This window comes from Rattus rattus, chromosome 1, assembly GCF_011064425.1.
Source record: "Rattus rattus isolate New Zealand chromosome 1, Rrattus_CSIRO_v1, whole genome shotgun sequence".
Taxonomy (NCBI): Eukaryota; Metazoa; Chordata; class Mammalia; order Rodentia; family Muridae; genus Rattus; species Rattus rattus.
The window spans coordinates 192,789,333-192,807,922 of record NC_046154.1 but is presented as its reverse complement, the minus strand read 5'-3'; the positions used below and the strand labels follow the sequence as shown (position 1 = coordinate 192,807,922).

Genomic DNA, 18,590 nt, shown 5'->3' with positions numbered 1-18,590 from the left:
CATATTACATAGCAACAAAATGACAACTGTACTTACATTTATGAAATGTCAATTATTTTTAAGAGCTTTGTACATTTTTACCCATTTAGTCATGACCTTTAGAAATAGTATTTATTATTTTTTCAATTTTTCCAGAGAAAGAAATTTAGGGATTCAGTAACCAAATAATGCAGATAGATCATTTAAATGACAATGAATGAATTAGGAATTCAAACTCAGGCTATGTGACACTCTGACACTGGAATTCTGTTAAAAACAGTTTTTAAGAAAATTCAGAACTCATGGATTAAAGTATATATCACTTTAATAAAGCAAATTATCTGTTAGTGGGATAATATATTAGCTAGTTTTGCTAATTTCTTCCTGGTAAAAGTAATAACACTAGCCATTGCAGGAAAGATGGAAAGAAAAACTGAAGAAACAAGTACCATGAAGATGTACCAAACTCTTGCAAATATGTTTTCATCATAGATGCTTATAAGTTAATTGGATGGCAGATAAAATGACAGGCACAATATTTTGTTACTCACCCTATTTAGGTTTCAATTAATTATGGAGCATAGTCTTCTGTTTCCATTTGCTGCTGCTCTGTAATTTGTAAATCGATGTTTTGTAAAGGAGTTTGCTTGATTACTTCTCTTCAAGGTACAGAGCATTTGCCTTTATGGGGAATTCATTACCTGCCTGGCATCGGAATGAGATAGTAGAGGGAGCACAGGTGTTTTGCCACAAGATTTTCTATCCTTAAGGAGATTGTGGTTATGTTGAGAGAATACAGTATTTACAGGGATGAAGGTAAATTTGATACCCACAAAGTATAAACTATAATCCAGTTCTTTAGTCTAAAAAGGTAATATTTAATACCACTTTAAATGAAGAGTGTGATTTCTGTGTTATAGCCATGAAAGGTTCTTAAAGAGAAGCCTCTTCTTCATGAAAATCCAGAGAAGAGTGGTGGGTAAAAAAGGAGAAAGATCATTTTGAGGATTCTGTAATGCAGGTGACATATATAACTGGGACTCTAAACCACACTAATGAGAACACATTTTCTGGAATGGTATAGATAACAACTAGGATAAATTTTCTTATTAGAGTTTGGGAACAAGAAATCTGGTTTGAATGACAGGTTTTTGTTTACATAATAATAGAAATACCTGATTTTTCTGTTTTAGTATGTATGAGTGTGTGTGTGTGTGTGTGTGTGTGTGTGCATGCACACACACAAGGGTAATGTATGTGGAGGTCAGGGATCAACTTCAGCCATGGTTTCTCAGTAACTCTATACCCTGATTGTGAGACAGAGAACTTGCCGAATGGTTATCTCCTAGTAAAGCACTGTTTTCATTAGCTTATTTCATTTCTGGTGCTCTGTTTAATCAGGAGCTTGATGCTTACCAGTTCAGCTAGATGGCCCAGTGAGCCTCAGGGATCTGTTTGTCTCCATATCCCCAGCAATCTGAGTGCAGGCGCTCACATCACTACAGTTGGCTTCTTTCCCACATGAGTCTGGGGCTCTAGGTCAGATCTTCATATTTGAATGCAGTCTTCTTGCCTACTGAGCCATCTTTCCAGACATCATATATATTTTGATTACAGTATGGATGAAGGAGACAATGATGATCTGCTACTTGCAAGGGATAAAACCTCATGAAATATTTCATGGTGTAGTTGGAACACGTATACACATATGTATTTTGAAATATATTACAGTTTAGGTTATTAATTTTCTTCATTTGTATAGATTACTAAACATTTTACCTCTTGTGACACTTGTTTTAAATGGTAAATATAGTTGTGTTTAATTTGGTATTATAATATATTATATTATAATATAATATATTAAAATATATTTCATATTAATTGTAAAACTCAGTTTAATTGAGGGTTATTTTGATACTTTTATAAGTATGACTTTTCTTTCTTTACACTTTTAAAAGGTAAATAATTAGAATAATGTGTATACTTGGCTAAAGTCCTTATGTAATATTGCTTTGTAAGATAAAATCTTAGACTGCATTGTGTGGAACATGAATTTACTCTCAGAACGCATCTTTCAGTCAAAATTCCCCTAAGAGTTCTGTCAAAAGAGGCTGGAGTTTAATTAAAGGTGGGAACAAAAGAGGGGATTATTTTGAGAATTGGGTAGAAGAGGAACCCCATGTATGCATTGGACTCTATGAATCAAATTGACAGAGTTAACATTTTTTCTAAAATGGGATAGATAGCATATTGTAACTGCTCAGCTTTGTGGGTCTGGGCAGGATATGTTTTGGTGCTTGGTGGGCTATGGAGATTAGTACCTTCTGAGGGAGCTGGCTACAACAGAGCCTTGCCTTTGCTCTCTTAAGTATCACTGGGAACTGAAGCTTCAAACAGCTTTCTTCCTTCCTTCCTTCCTTCCTTCCTTCCTTCCTTCCTTCCTTCCTTCCTTTCTTTCTTTCTTTTTCTTTTTTTTGAATCTAAATGCACTTTATTTTTAGACAACCCACATGACATGTTTTTTTTCTTTAAAAAAACAATGCTTCCACTCCAAATAAATCACACTCAAAATAAAAGCTCAAGATGATATCAGTCTTATTTGTCCTAAGTCCTGGTGTTGTATGGATGGTAAGCAGCAGCCAATTACGGTGATGGGTGATAGATCCAATTTGTTAACATTTTTCCATCCCTAAGCCATCCTTAAAGAAAATCATGACTAGAGTCATACCGTCTTCAAGGTAGTCCAGGAGAGCAACCATGCCATCTTCCCATCCCTCTTTTGAAAAGTAAGAAGCATAGTCTATATTTTATGATGCTAATTTATTTTGAAAAAGCCCTTGATCAGGTGTTTTTTTTCTTGTAAACCAAAAGGAAAAGGATAGTTATAATTTCTTTCAGTAGGAAGTGTTTTATATGTTCCTAAGCCCCATTTTGACAACCATTTGTGTGAAAGCAACACCAAATCCTATTAAAATAGACACCATTATTCCAACATTTAACAGTTATTTTAGCACAATTTAACAGGGCATTTTATTCCTTCATTAATTATTCCATAATATGGCCATTTAACTGCTCTTGTTAAGCTATTTTGTAGCTATTACGTGCTGTATACTTCCACTACTGCACCAATAAACAGAACTTCTATATGATACTCACTATTTATGATATTTAACCACTAATAAAACATAAATAAACAGAATACTAAAGATGAAAGAAATCAATGAAAACAGTGCATTTCAGTGGGAATGATACACGAGATTATTACACTATAAACAAGCAAGCCATAATACAAGGTAGAGGGTTTAATGTAATGCAAACTAACCATAAGGCTGAATTAACTAATTAATTCAGCAGGCATTCATTGAGCAGTTACTTATACATTGTACTCCACCATGGTAACAAGTAGGGGCATCTTGCACTAAAAACATCACATCCAATTAAAAAGAACTTTTCAAAAATTATTTCACTGACTTGACAGTGCTATTACATATTCTATTTGCTTATATCCCTTCCCTTCCAACTTCTTCCTGAGTTTTAAGAGTTTCAGACATTCACAACCATGGAATTTCTCCTCAACATATTTTGACAAGGCCTCTAACACATTGTTTCACCTATCTGAGCAGAGGCACTTGGCTGTTAGGTTAGGAAATAACTTTCCAGTGATAACAGATTTGACTATTGCATAAACCTTCTGCCTTATACTCTACTCACCCACCACGATGACCAGGTGTAACATTCACTGGTGTGGAAGAGATCTCTCTCGCCATTCTCTTTTCTCACCTGCTCAAAGACATCATCTTAGCAGTTCTTCAGTTCTCCCCAAGGTTTAGCTTTCCCTCTTTTTTGGGTCTTTATCTATCAGCATTAAAACTATGGTGCCATTTTCTCAGCCCTGCTAACTCCAAACCCACTCACTCTGGCTGCAGATCCATTTTAGTTTACAGCTAAACTGATTTGAAAGGATATTCTACGTGCACGGCTTCTGATTTCTCTTTTACTTGTCTTTCACAAATGTACGTTGCACCAGACTTTTGCCCTCAACCCTGCACAGAAACTTCCCAAGTTCAGTAATGCTCCCACACTGCAAATTCCCCAACATCAGCTTTCTGTCTTCATCAGCAGCATGACACAAGTGCTCTTCCTAACTCCCTAAGAAGCAACTTCACTTTGTCATGTTCGTCTGTCTTTTAGGACCATGCATTTTTTATTCTTTTCTCACTCTACTTTTTTGCCCCTTGGAATCTTTCTAGTTGTTTAATAGTTGTGTGTTCCAGGAGTCAACTTTGATATCTCTTTTCTTTGTTACCCACTTTAGTGGAGTCTCATTTTCTGGCACTATTTAGTCTTAACAAACACCAAAGACAATCTGGTTATGCATATGACATCTAGATTTACATCTCGGATTTGTTCCTCTAAAGTGTCACGTTTTACTTTCTACCTTGCAGCTAGATGTACTGGATGGCATTGGACAAGAGCAGAGTTGTGATAAAATGCTGTTTTTTTCTATGCTTGCACACATATTTGACAGAAATTACTTCTGTTCTCCCTGCTGCCCAATCTGTTTTATGGGTCTTTTTTTCTCACCAGTACCTGAGCAATCAATTCTGTAGCAGTAGCCTCCTCAGGTCTCAATACCCTCCAATGGTCAGTGTTTGGCTGTCCTGAAGTTCTTACGTTTCTATATAGAATTAATTGCATGAATGTGTTTGGCTCCTAACAGTCATGTAGAAATATCATTGGGCAGAAGAGAGGGTCTATTGTAATGCCAATAAACTGGCCAGAGAAACTCAACAGGGCCTATTTGATTAAATTTTTTGAAGGGGGGCTTCTGTGTATGACATTCCTTCTTCTACATTATGGTATTACACCCCTTCCAAATGGAGTCATTTTATCTGTATGCGGACAAGAAAGGGCAAGATAGAAAGTTTTAATGCTTTCTCCTAACACTGAAATGTGGGACAATATTTTCTATGGCTTGCCTTGGGAAAGAGAACTTCTAGTTGCTATACCTGCCCTGGGAAGGGAATTTCGACTATGTAACTATGGGAATACACAAGATACAGGCAGCACAGGCACAGACACACACACACACACACACACACACACACACACACACACACACACACACACCCTAGTATTGCAGATGTTCAGTGAGAATAACAAAATTAACGTGCTTACTATGAACTCCTGACTTTAAAGCACCTTGAAAATAGCCTGTACCAATCTTCTGTCCCCACCCATATAAACTCAGTAAGTCCACATGGCTACACATTTCTAAACTCTATAGCCTACTGGTTTCTCACGAGTATCTTTGGGACTTCTCTTTTTCCAACCTTCATGTTCTCCAGCTTAGGTAATGAGTTCAACCCATGAGAGGCTGAGGCAGGGGGATTGTGAAATTGGGCCAGCCTGGTCTGCTTAGTGAGACCCGATCTCAAACAAAGCAACAAGAAGAAACACTGTTCAATACAAATAAGTTATTGTTAAATAATGTGAGATAATAGTAGCTGAACTTACAGATAGTGCTTGACATACAGTTTCCCACCTTAACCATTTTCAGCTTTAGGATGGCACAAAACGTCTATGGGTCCAGCCAAAACAAAACTTGGAATGTTTATTTTTTTCCTGGGGTAACAATATATAGTTTGATATTCTGGAGACTCTGGAGAGTCATTCTGAGACACAGTTCCAGTCATGCATGTAATCACGGGGGTAGACAGTTGCTACTCCTATGTTCTGTAGGTTCACTGTATTAAATGCACTTTTCATTTAGGACAGGCTGTCTGGGTTATAACCACATCCTAAACCATAAAGCATGTGTACAGGCTTACCACAAAGAATATTAGAGTTATCTGGCAATGCCACTTGGCTGATCAACGTCCTAATGACTCACGTTGCTCAAAGAGCTCAACCTACTGCTCCTTTGGTCTGGAAGAACCTTTATCACCTGTTCCCTTCTGACACTCATTCCTCATCTTCTACTTCTTTGCAGCCAACAGTTTCTGTGTTTGTTACTCTATTCTTATGCCTCCCCCCAATATGCCAAACACTCTCCAACCCAAGAACTTTACCTTCATTCTTCTTCCAGTTTGGAGATTTTCCCTGTAGATGTGTACACATCTAAAGTGCCTCTGTGTGATATGTGATCTTCTACTTCAATATAATATGTGATTGCAGGGCGATCACTCGCCATCTCCCTCGACTCTTCTCCCCTCTTCACTAGCACCCTCCTATGTTTACCTATCATGTATTTTACTTGTGTGTAATTTATTTTATTTTCTAGGGCTAGCGGATCTCTCCCTTTCCTCTCTTCTGGAATAAAGTCCTTAAGAGAACAGGATATTTTTTTTTCTTTTTTCTTTTCTCTTTTTTTCGGAGCTGAGGACCGAACCCAGGGCCTTGTGCGTGCTAGGCAAGCGCTCTACCGTTGAGCTAAATCCCCAACCCCGAGAACAGGATATTTTTAAGTGTATTCATTGATATAATCCATTTGCTTAGAAGGTGCATTGCCCAAAGTAGACACCAAATTAATGCTTATAAATGAATACATAGATGCCCACTTTTTCCTTTGAAAGACAAGGGAACTCTTTGTCTCATAAAGTAAATGTGATATGATTTTTGAGCTTACTAAACAAAGAAATAAAAGTAATGGACCCTATTAGATATCTTCTTTTGGAAAACAAAAGTAGAAAAGGTGCTTGGATACAGTTATTTTGCCATGTTTTCATTAAAGATCCAAATAAATTGTTACTTCAAAATAGGTGTGTTTGTGCTAGAAGTAATGACCAATTGGTTTTATGATGATATTCTAATGGTGAGACCCTTAAAAGCTGAATTTTGTTTCATAATCTAAAACAGAGTAACCATCTATCTGTCCATCAACTTCTTATCATTCTTAAAATGGAAGCAGTGCTTACTCATGGATTTGTTGAGTGTCTGTTAGGTAATAGACACCATTCTACTTGGCATAGGAAACTTGCTATCACTAGTTAACACAGGATGTAACAGTCTTCAATTTTATCCCAATTTACAAATTAATTGGGATAAAAGAAGACATGTACGCATGCACATTTATAGTTATGGCTCTAAACTGGTAACTGTGATAGAGGAAGAGGAACAGAGAAGAAAGGGTCTGATGTGTTGATAGGAGAGGGATTTTCTCTATGTGGGAAGGTAACAATATACCTTGCTGATAGGACGTTACTTGTGCCAATATGTGAGAGACACAGCTTAGGAAAGGGTGTGTCTGGCCTTCTGTAGAAGAGACAAGGAGGCCAGTGTGAATACAGTACAATGGCTATAACTCGCATAGCATGGCATCCTTGAGGTAACCAGAAGATGGTGAAGGATCTGGTTGAATGGCAATTGAAAGACACATGCTTTCATATTGAGCAAAGGTATTGTATCTGGGAGGACATAATAAAATGCCATAGATTGGATTGCTCAATTAATAGAAATTTACTTTTAAAAAATAAAAATTTAAAAATGGATTGCAAGGATGGATGGCTCAGCCCTACTTGGGCCTTCTTTGCTGACTTACAGATGGCCTCCTCCTTGATGCTTTCGCACGGCCAAGAGAAGGCAAGTATTCTGATGTCTGGTTCTCATCATGTGGGTCCTACTATCAAGACCTCATCTAAAAGCTAGGCTCTCCCCAGGCTGGCCCATTTCCTGTTGTTACCATCACGTAGGCTTAGGTATTCAACACAGGGGTGAGTGTACACACAACCAAGATGGGGCAGTGTGTCAGCTGTGATCTGGGGTAACATTGCTAGGCAATTGCATTGGCCGTCTCATGCAGAAAAGACTGTTGAGAGGAGAGAAGTCCAGAGCAGAGTGAATGTGATCCGTCAAACCAAGAAATAATCCTGTGTTGAATCAAACTGACAGCCATGAAAATGGTAAGAGGCAAGCAGATTCCAGATGTATTTTGAAAGGAGAACCAGTAAAAGTTTCTGTATTACAATGGGACTTCAAATGAAATCTTAACATTGGTTCCTGCCAAACTATAGTTTCAAGGACTTTGACAAGCTACTCGGACTCTCTCTCTTGTAATGCTACATTGAGGGAATAGACCTTTATATGCTTCACGTTCTCTTTCTTGGTTTTTGAAATGAGCATGGAAAGATAAATAATTCATATTTCCTGCATTTTCTTTTAATTTTTTAAAAGAAAGGCTTATTTTATTTCTAAAATTATGTGTATGTGTGTATGGGACTGTGGTGTGCATGAAGACAGAGGTGTCAGACCATGGAGAGCTGGACTTCCAGGTGATTGCGGATCCCACTAAGATGCTAGGAATTGTTGGACAGCCTCTGTAAGAGCTTAACTGCTGAGCCATCTCTTCAGCCCTTATTTTCTGTATTTTTTAAACAGAGCAGCTGTACTTAGAACAAAATAATGGCTGTGATAATCCTCTTCTTGAAGTGAATGGTTTCCTTCACTGGCCATTGGTCAATCTGGAGTTAATTAGAGGCAAACTGGAATCCAAAGCCCCTGGAGAAAGGGAAGAACATTTCATTAAAGTCTAGAGGGGGATTACTGCTGACGGTAGTTGCCAATCAGGTGATTCTCAGCAAGAGGTGACCATTCCCATAAACTTTAGAGCAAAAATAGCTTATATTAAGATCAGAAGGCTTTTCAAATTAGTTTCATTTCAAGGAACTGAGCCTGAGAGGTTGTTATGTAAATGAGGGTTAAGCATCTAGAAGTTGATTGAAGCAAAATGCTCTATTCCAGAGACACATTCAAAACGCATTCCTTTCCTTTTTCTTTTGCTCATTGTTCTTGTGGCTGGACCCTTCCGTTGTTTCCATCCTGAGGATACATAGGGATTCGGCATTTCCCAGGTTTAGGAGCTAGGGTGGTTATCATGATCAAGCCACCAACCGTTTTGCCTTCGCGTATTAAGGTCTTATTAAAGGCTGATGGAAAATTAATTACTGTTTGTGTTTGTTTACCTTGTGATGCGAGGGATCAGAACGAGGACATTTTCTATGTTAGATGAGTGCTTTACCAACCACTGTGCAAAAAGCTCATTCTCTTCTTTATTTTCGAGGCAGGATCTCATTATGTAGCTTAATCTGTCCTATCCTGGTGCCTACAATCCTTCAATTTTAGTCACTTGAGGGACCAGACTACTGATGTACGCTACTGTACCTGGCTTATACGGTATAAATCGTGCTTATAATCATATAGGTCAGGTGCTTTGAGATCTCGAACGAGGGTTGTCATTTTATCAGTTTGTTAACTGAAGGAAGTGGGTCCTCATCATATCACGCATACTCAGCTTGGATGGGAGTTTTCCTATGAGTGCCAGCAAGAAAAAACCCAACATCTTTAGGGGAAAAAACCCCCGATATACAGTATTGTGATCATCTTGAGGGTGATTTTTTTTTCATAAAATCTACTGTTTTCCAAAGTTTTAAACTTACAACTTTTCCATCGCGACACTGGAAGATCCAGAGTTCTACGAAAAAGTTTCTGAGAAATTTCAGGTGGAAATGTCCTGATCCATTCTAGCATTAAAGTCTTCTATTGCTCTCTTTGAGAGTTTTCATGTGCCACATTTAGATGTAAAATATACCTATGAAATAAGACAAACCTTAACTTGCTGGGGAAGCTGCACACACAGGCCCAACCAATCCAACATGATAGCTATAAAGAAGGCCTTCCGGATATTCCAGATGCATTTTAAAGGGTAATTTTGAGTGGGAGGGTGAGTCCCAAATGCATTTTCAGTTGGAGAACTTTAATGGTTTATTACTTAGATTCATTCTTTATTGGATTTATTTTCTCCCTCGTAGGCTCAGTCTTTACACAGAAAACTATTCACGAGTGACTCGGTGTGTGCCCTCAACAGTCCAGAATACTCTTTAGATTTTAAATTGTTTAGTAATTCTTTTTATTTTACAGACTGAAAAATATTCACTGAGGTGTAAAGTGATTGGTAGTTGGGTAATGTTTAGGATCATTCGGCTTGAGATACACCCTGTCAATTTTTATTAATATTAATAAAGTTACCTGGTAAATGGTGTGAAACTTAAAGAGGCAAATTCTCCTAGTGGGCAAAACCAACACTCCATATATATATGGAGTGTTCAAATCACGCTCAAACAGTTCAGTGTGATTCCTTATGGACTGACCTATGTTCCTCTAAAGTTAGCCTGTTGAAGCTCTAACTCCCACTGCTATTGTGTTTAGCATACACAGTTATTAAAAGGAAACTGGGAAGTAATTAGGGTTGAATAAGGTAATTTTAGTTGCTTCCTAACCCAATAGGATTAGTAGATTGGGAATAACAGTGATGGAAATTGTACTGAGACATATTTCTCTTTCTGGCACCTGAAAACACAGCGGACAGCCATTTATAAACCAAAAAAGATGTCTCCAGTTGGGACTTGTAGCTTCCAGAACCGTGAGACAATGCAGTCTGTTTATCTGACCCCGTCTTCGGTATTTCCCTCTAGTGGCTCAAGCTCTGTACACATATTTGAGCGTGGGCCACTTTTCAGTACTCTTTGTTTGAATTTATGCTGAAAGTTCTAATAAGATTAAGGCCAAAGGACTGTGGCAGCCACTTGAATTATTCAGGCCTTTGGGTCATAATTATATTTTACCCCAATTACTTTGATCACTTTAAAAAAATTATAAGCATACCTTCTTAAATATCTGTTACTGTTTATCACCCTCCTTCAGGAGTCATTAAGGAAATGTGACTAGAAAGAATTTTAATCATCTAACGAATACCCCATAGTTAATACTGTAGCGTTCATCAGACTTTCTTTGTAGAGGGTCAGACTGGAAATGTTTTCAGCTTTGGGAACTGTACTAACTCAGTTACAGCTACTGAACTGTGTACGGTAACAAGGAAACTGCTTCGGATAACACATAAATGAACCAATGTGGCTGTGTTCCAATAAAATTTTATTTACAAAAGCAGACAGCTGGCTGGATCCGGACCATGGGCTGTAGTTCACTGAACCTCGAATTACTCTATAAGTTCAGTTCAATACAAAAATTGCAAATCCCTCAGAGGCTCTCCTTATTGACTCATTTTTCTATATTTTTGTGTATACTTCAGAATTAAACTTAAATGGGTGTTGCACATAACTAATGTAGTCTAATTTTGTTGAAGTCATTCATTCACACATGGTAAATACAGAGTTTACACAATAATGTAATTAATGTTTGATATAATATTATATTTTATATACTATGTATGTGTCAAGTTATTAATACCTATGTGTTATAATGATGTATTATACTTTTACACAAACTCATTTACATATGATGGTACATATTCATTCTTTTTATGTTACATATTCACTTATATTCCACAGCCACAGGTAGACTGATATTTTGATTCTTGCATATAATTTATTCCATATTTTCACCTTACTTGAATAATGTCTGAAACCTTAATTTTTTTCCTGTCAGAACAAACAAATCCATTTTATCTACAGCCTCTAATGACGAATAAAGCTAAGAAGCAAGGGAATAAAGAAAAATGGCTCTTCATAAAGACATTTAATCGGGCAACCGGACTCACTCATCTCAATATCTAGTAATAGCAGATATTAATTTTATTTATTCAATGTTTTCTTTCTCCCAGTGCTGAGTTCCCAAGGCCCGTGTATAGGTCATGGCAGCCCATTTCAGAGCATGGGCTCTGGGACAGCAACCTACGCAATTGATAGTCCTCTGATGAGAAATCGTATGTGTGTTTGTGAGGGAAGTGGCTTGAGGGAAGGAGGCAGGAATGTGAGCGGCTTTAGAGAACACACAGAGTGTTTCAGACTCTGTCACAGTCTTAAATCTCACAAATGGCAAAATTGAAGATCTTTCCCCAGTGTGTCAGATTTTGTGTATCTGTTGTCAAACATACCAGTCACTGAAGGTACAAGACCAAAAAAAGGCACAAATAAATGATCACAAGAGAGAAAATCCGCTGATGCTCATTCTTGGATGGAGGTTGATGTACTTTGATCGATCCAGAGCTGTGCTAGAGTTGACACAGTTGTTTTGTACTGAGCCAAGAAAGGGGATTTGAGAATGCTGAGTTCAGATGTTGACGAGTGTCACAAATATCACACAGCCGTTACTGTTATTTCATGGAGATGCTAAAGCTTACTGTTACTTTTATTCTTTGTACTGGAAACCTGGCTGTCTATCTTCATTGCTTGCAACTGCTTAATAAAATGTCGAGAGAGAGAAAAAATTAAATTATGATTAACTATTGCAAGTGTGCAAGGCTAGCTTAGGTATTTCTTCCTGCACTCGGGTCAGCAATAGCTTAAGAGATGCAGTTTAGACAATGAATTGCATTTATTTGTAGACCTTAAAATAAGTTATTATCAGCATTACTTTAATATGCTTAATTGACATCTGGTAATAGTTACCACGGTCTCATAAATGGGACAAGATGAATTTTGCTAGGCTCCCAAGTTATCAATGCAGGGAAACTTGATTAGTAGTCTAAACAACTGATTCTGAGGATTCCAGCTTCACTGGGATTTAAGGGAACTACAGGAAGCAGCAAGTATTCTTGGCATCATTTGTACTGTGCTCACCTCCCCACACAGGAACAAATTGCCTAAGAGATTAGTACAGAGACGAGAGCCATAATTACGCTTATTAGCCTTGCCTCATGAGATGGTAAACTCTGTCCAACTTTCTCAGCTCAGAATTACAATCCTAAGCATCCCGAGGCATCTCTGATCACGTTGATACTTTGATGTGCACTTACCCACTGATGCCCTGTAGATGTACACATACATGTGTACTCACTCGCACATGCACTGCATAAAGACACATTATGTACATCTGCAATGTATATAGTTATATAATGATACATGCACACACATATTCTATAGTTTGACTTAAAACCACTTGTAGATTCTACCTTTCATGGTTTTATTTGTATCAATAGCAAATATCCCAATAACTGTAATATCATTCCTAAATAGTCATGCTTACCTTTTAACTGTAAGAAAACCTGGATGGTTCTGGAAAATAATTATTTCTTCATAGCTATCTCAATGTGGTCAGTTTTTTCCATATCTCACTACCTACAAGCCTAAACGTGAATGAGATGTTATTCTTGTTCAAATACCTCTCTCTCTCTCTTCTCAGAGAGAGAGAGACAGAGAGAGAGATAGTATTTATATATTTGGAGGTCAGAGATTGATATTAGGTGTCTTTCTTTATTGCTTTCTATGTTTTTACTGAGGCAGTGTCTCTTTCTGAACCCAGAGCTTGCTGATTCAGCTATTCTAGCTATCCAGTAACTCCAGGGATCTCTGTCTCTCCCTCCTGAGGTCTGGGGTTAGAGGTGGCCTATCAGAGCCATCTCAGTTTACATAAATACAAAGGATTTGGACTCTGGTCTTTACATTTACATGGGAAACACTTTATCTATGGGACCATCTCCTCAATCCTTAAATAAAATTTAGTTAAAAAAAAACACATTAATCATGCATCTAACACTACGTTGAAATATGTATGGAGCCTATTAATATATACAAAATCTAATCTCAGTAATTTCTAAAACTATGATATAGCACCATGCTATATCTGGAAGTCATTGCCCCTAAGAGAAATTGTATATCCTTTGGCATTCGTCTTTCACTCATATTCATGAGGCACTAACTTTCTCTTTCTCTTCTACCATCACGTTAGCTAGTTTCAATGTTGACAGTGTTGTCCACTACCCCATGCTTGGGAGACCTTAATAATCTTATTTCTATTGATCTTTTTCATTATTCCATCTAGGCTATGATCATACCCTGGACCACTTTTAAACATTTTTTTCAACCATCCCACTTCCTGATTTAGCCTTCCATCTTTATAGCTAATGCTGTTGTTTTTCTTCTTCTTCCTTCTCCTTCCTCTTCCTCTTTTTCCTCCTTCTACTCTTCTTCCTCTTCTCCTGCCCCCTCCTCCTTTTCTTCTTGTTCTTCTTCTTCCTTCTGCTCCTTCTTTTCCTCCTCCTCTTCCTCTTCTTTTTGCTACTGCCCTTTCTTCTCCTATTCCTACTATTCTTCTCTTCCTCTTCCTTCTTCAGCAATAACTCATTCCCCTCTCCTCCTCTCTGGATCCCAATCTATTAATCTGTCACATGCTCACAGTCATGACTATCAAATCCTTGATATAATCATCTAGGCAATGTTTTACGATATGCTTCCTTTGCATATGCAGTGTATGCTTCCTCTGCTCCATCTCAAATTCTTTCCCCTGGTCTCTGTATCTCACTGGCAAACTCTCCATTCTTGCTAAGTCTCACTTCATGTCTATTCTATACCTGAAGTGACTTTGTAATGGCACTTGTTTTAAATATATAAACATAGAGTTTCATAGGTCCTTAATAAGCAATCATTCTACATGTCTATAATCTTTATTTTCCCCTCTATTCTCCAAAACAGTAATTTCATACATTTGTTCTTCTTTAATCTCTAAAACATCTGACTTCTCTTTAGCATCTTTTAGTGTATCATTGTTGCATTTTTAAATTAACAATCCTGATGTTCTTCTCTTTCACTTGCATTTGTTCTCATGTACCCCAGGTCCCACATTGATACATTGCATGAAGCTTCTGCACTGCTTCATGGGCCCAGCTTTTTCAGAATGGATTTTTAGCTCATCCCTCTGGCTTGATTTTAGGACTTTGCTTAGAAGTCATCTTACATCATAAACAATCAGTGTTTTCAGCCTATAAGTTAGACATATTAAACACAGAAGCTTTAGAATGCCTTATCACAAACAAATACTTCATAATTTTCATAGACACTGTAGTAATTCAGATTCCTCCCTTTTGGTACATTGGGAATTTCTTTAGAGCACTGGTTCTCAAACTGTGGGTCATGATCCCTTTGGGGGTTGAATGACTCTGTCACAGGGATCACATATTAGATATCCTGCATATCAGACGTTTACATTATGATTCATAACTAGGAAAATTAGAGTGATGAAAAAGCAATGATAATAATCTTACAGTTTGGGGTCACCACAACATGAGGAATGGTATTTAAGGGTTGCAGCATTGGGAAGGCTAAGAACCCTAGTGTACCCCACCATTTGATTACTTCTCACTGCATGCTTTTATCATCTGATTTTTTTTTCCTGAATGGTAGCACAAGTTTCTTCCTCTTCTACTGAGTGTTCTTTTCTCTTGAGTTATCCCTATTTTCTCAGTGCTGATACATTTTTCTATTCAAAGAATAGAATTCTTGGATTCTTTTCTCCTTAGCTTTCTCACCCTGGGGTTTGGAACCCAGGTATCTCTTGTTATATTTAAATCTCCTGTACTCATGCCTTTGCTTCTGTAAACATCTAAGCACCTTTCCCACTCCAATTTTTAAAGAATAATTTTAAAATTCTAATCAAAGTATAATAATATTTTCCTTTCTCTTTCCTTTCTCCAACCCCTCCTGTTTTTCTACCTTACTCCCTCTCACATTCATGGCCTTATTTTTATTGATTATTATTGTCATTATATATGTATGTCATTACACACACACACACACACACACACACACACACACACAAAACCTTTGAAGTTTTTAGTGTCTCTTGCATGTCTATGATTTCAAGACTGACCTCTTTTTACTTAGTAACCAATTAGGGGCATCATCCCTGGGAAGACCAATCCGCCTTGTTGTTTCAGCAGCTGTTAATTTTCTATGATTCTTTGTCTATAGATGGGACCCCCAAGATAATTTTCCCCTTCACAATAGTGTGTCTATTGGTGTTGGTGTTGTCATTGTTTGAGTCTTATTTTTATAGCTATATTGGTGCTGTATTGTGGATGTAGTAGCCTCCCTGTTATTTTCAGTAGACATAATCTCGCAGAAGATTTCCAGGTTTTCCGGCTATTACAATTTTCCAGCCCCCTCAATCATAATGTCCCTTGAGCCTTAGGTGTGAGGGTTGTGTTGTAGATGTAACTGTTGGGTCTAGGAACTTTGTGACCAGTTGCTCTCTGTTGTTTGAACAATTGTGTGTTTTGTGATGGTGACCTTCAAAGACGAGCTTCTTTGATGAAGAAGGAGAACAGCACTTTTCTGTGTATATAAGGATACGTATTTAGAATTCAGTTAGGAATTATGCTGGTCTAGTAAAGTGGTGGTAGTAGGCTTACCTCTATGACCCATCACTTCACGAGTTCAGACAAATTCAAATTCAAGGTGATTCAGCATTCAACATTCTAGCTAGCGGCAACTCCAGGATCTTGGTGCCTCAAGTCGGAGTGAGAGTCAGCTTTGACTATTTTCTTCTTCCCCTCATTTTTGTGGTGTAGTTCATAAACAATTCTGAGGGGTCTCCTTTCAAAGTGCATCCCATGGGTACTTTTCCTATTGCCTATAGTTTGCCATGACTCCCAACTGACTACTATAGACAGGATGACTTAAGCAAAGGAGATAACCTCATAGGTTTGGAGACCAATTTCAATATCACATGCTTGTAGATGTTTTTGTTTTGTTTGTTTGTTTTGTTTTCTTTGTGAACAGTGGGGAAGACTTTGCTCCATACTTTTTTCATGGTTTCTGAAAATTTTGATATTTCTTGGATCATAGAACACTCTAATCTTGGCCATTATCTATGTATGACACTTTCACTGTGCACATGTCTTAATTCATTGGTGGTATTAGGATAACATTTTTACCTATCATAACTATGCATACATATGCAGTCTAGCACACTTAAGGACTCTGTATTGAATGAGGTCACATTGATATGTACTAGAAGATATAACTTCACAATTTTCTTAGAGCCCACAATGCACTTCATAGGAGCATCCTAGTTAGTCTCCATGATCCAGTTCTGTCTGGCACACTTCACATATTCTGCATCCTGTCCTGAGTCCCTGTTAAGGAGATGGCCTAAGTCTGCCTTCAGAGTGAAGGTAGAATGCTTTCAATCTCTTATAGATCGAACCAGTTATAAATAAGCTAATGAATGCTTCCTCACTAATCTTCTGCCTGGTCCTGCATCATTAAGTATTCACTTGTCAATCTCTCATTAGGTGGTTTCACGCTATGATTACATACCACTTCCCCCAGAAAAATTTAGCTTCTGATTATCACTGGGGAAACAGAAGTGAATATTATCTAATGACGTCAGACTCTCTGTGCACAGGTATGCACACCAGCTTCTTCAGGAAGCAGGTAGTCTGAATGTGGTCTGATCAGCCTGTTGGATTGTCGGTGAGAGCACCAAAGGGGACAATTCCAAGAAGAGATGACAACTGAGTTCAGTCTCACAGGACAAAATTGAATGCAGAGGATATTGAGAGAGATAAAACACCAGCAGATTAGATTGTCCTATTTTATCTTTAAGCATCTAACCCATCTTGCAATTTCATTATGTACCAAGCACCATCTTAGATATTTTACCTTTATCATTTTATTTTAGTGTCACAGCAACACACCGAGTCAACTCTTGACATTTTCCAAGAGGATATTTGATATATGCAAAGAGGAAACAAGACCTGAAAAATTAAAATTTGTCCATGGTTTCTGGGATATGATATCTAATTGGACCAATTATCAACATATATACATGCCCCAAATGATAGATGCTAAAAACAAGAGACTAGAGTTGGTTACCAAGGACTTGGATTAGATAAAGTATAGCATAAGCTAGATCTAAAGGCAGCAGAATTTGAAACTAGAGGTTTACCCCTTGTCTGAATTGAAGGTGACATAAAACTATAGTTGGGGTCCAGACAAACTCCTATTAGCTGAAGAGAGTCAAAGAAACAGAGTTCATTGGGGTAGAAACCAATTTCAAACAGGATCATGGCTGCTTGTTATAGGGCACATTAGATAAGCCAAAGTTGAAGATTATTTTATAGGTGTTTCTGATTCTGACTATAGAGAGAAAGAAAAGTACCAAGGAAGGAAAGTTGACTTAGACTAATCTCTAGTCTTCCTAAGTAACCAGAATCCACATGAACACATTTGTATATGTTTACATGTTTCTATGCTCTCAATAATCAGCCAGCTGTAGTAGTTTGAATGTAATACCTGGTTAAATGTCTTGTGCCTGCCACAGTTATGAGACAATCAATATCTTTGTCAATTCCTTTATTTCCTTGTCTTTAAATATGAAGACCCAACAGGGACTATAGACAAATCGGTACACCAGTAATCAGTTTGTATCAGTTCCTTTCTCACTGCTATAATCATACCTGACAGAAACAATAAAAGACAGAGAACTATTTATTTCTACCCAGAATTACTCAGGATTTGGTCTGCAGCAGAGAAGTGATAGAAGGACAAGGTAAGAAGTATACATGGTAGAATAGCTCCTGTCATATCTTGGTGAACCAGGAATCAGAGAGAAAGGAGAGTGCCGAAGAAAGGAGAATGCCCTTTTTATTCATCCTGGACTCCGGCCCATGGGATGGTGTGACTCACACTATGGGTAGATTTCTGCCCTTACAGACATACCTAGAGGTGCACCTAAATCTCCAAGGTGATTGGTGATTGTTTAACCCCTGGACACTCAGTATCAACTCAGTATACAGCAACTTTACAATTAAGTGTAGCTATTGGTTTTGACTTGACAAATGCTTTAAGGAGATCTAGTGTAGGATAAATAAAATTTAG

General features: G+C 37.7%; 1 protein-coding gene across 1 annotated transcript in view; it reads left to right on the top strand.

Annotated features, from left to right (window-relative positions):
* The window catches only part of Trhde (thyrotropin releasing hormone degrading enzyme), a 403,812-nt gene that overhangs the window by 119,179 nt on the left and 266,043 nt on the right, over positions 1 to 18,590 (top strand). The window lies entirely within an intron of this gene.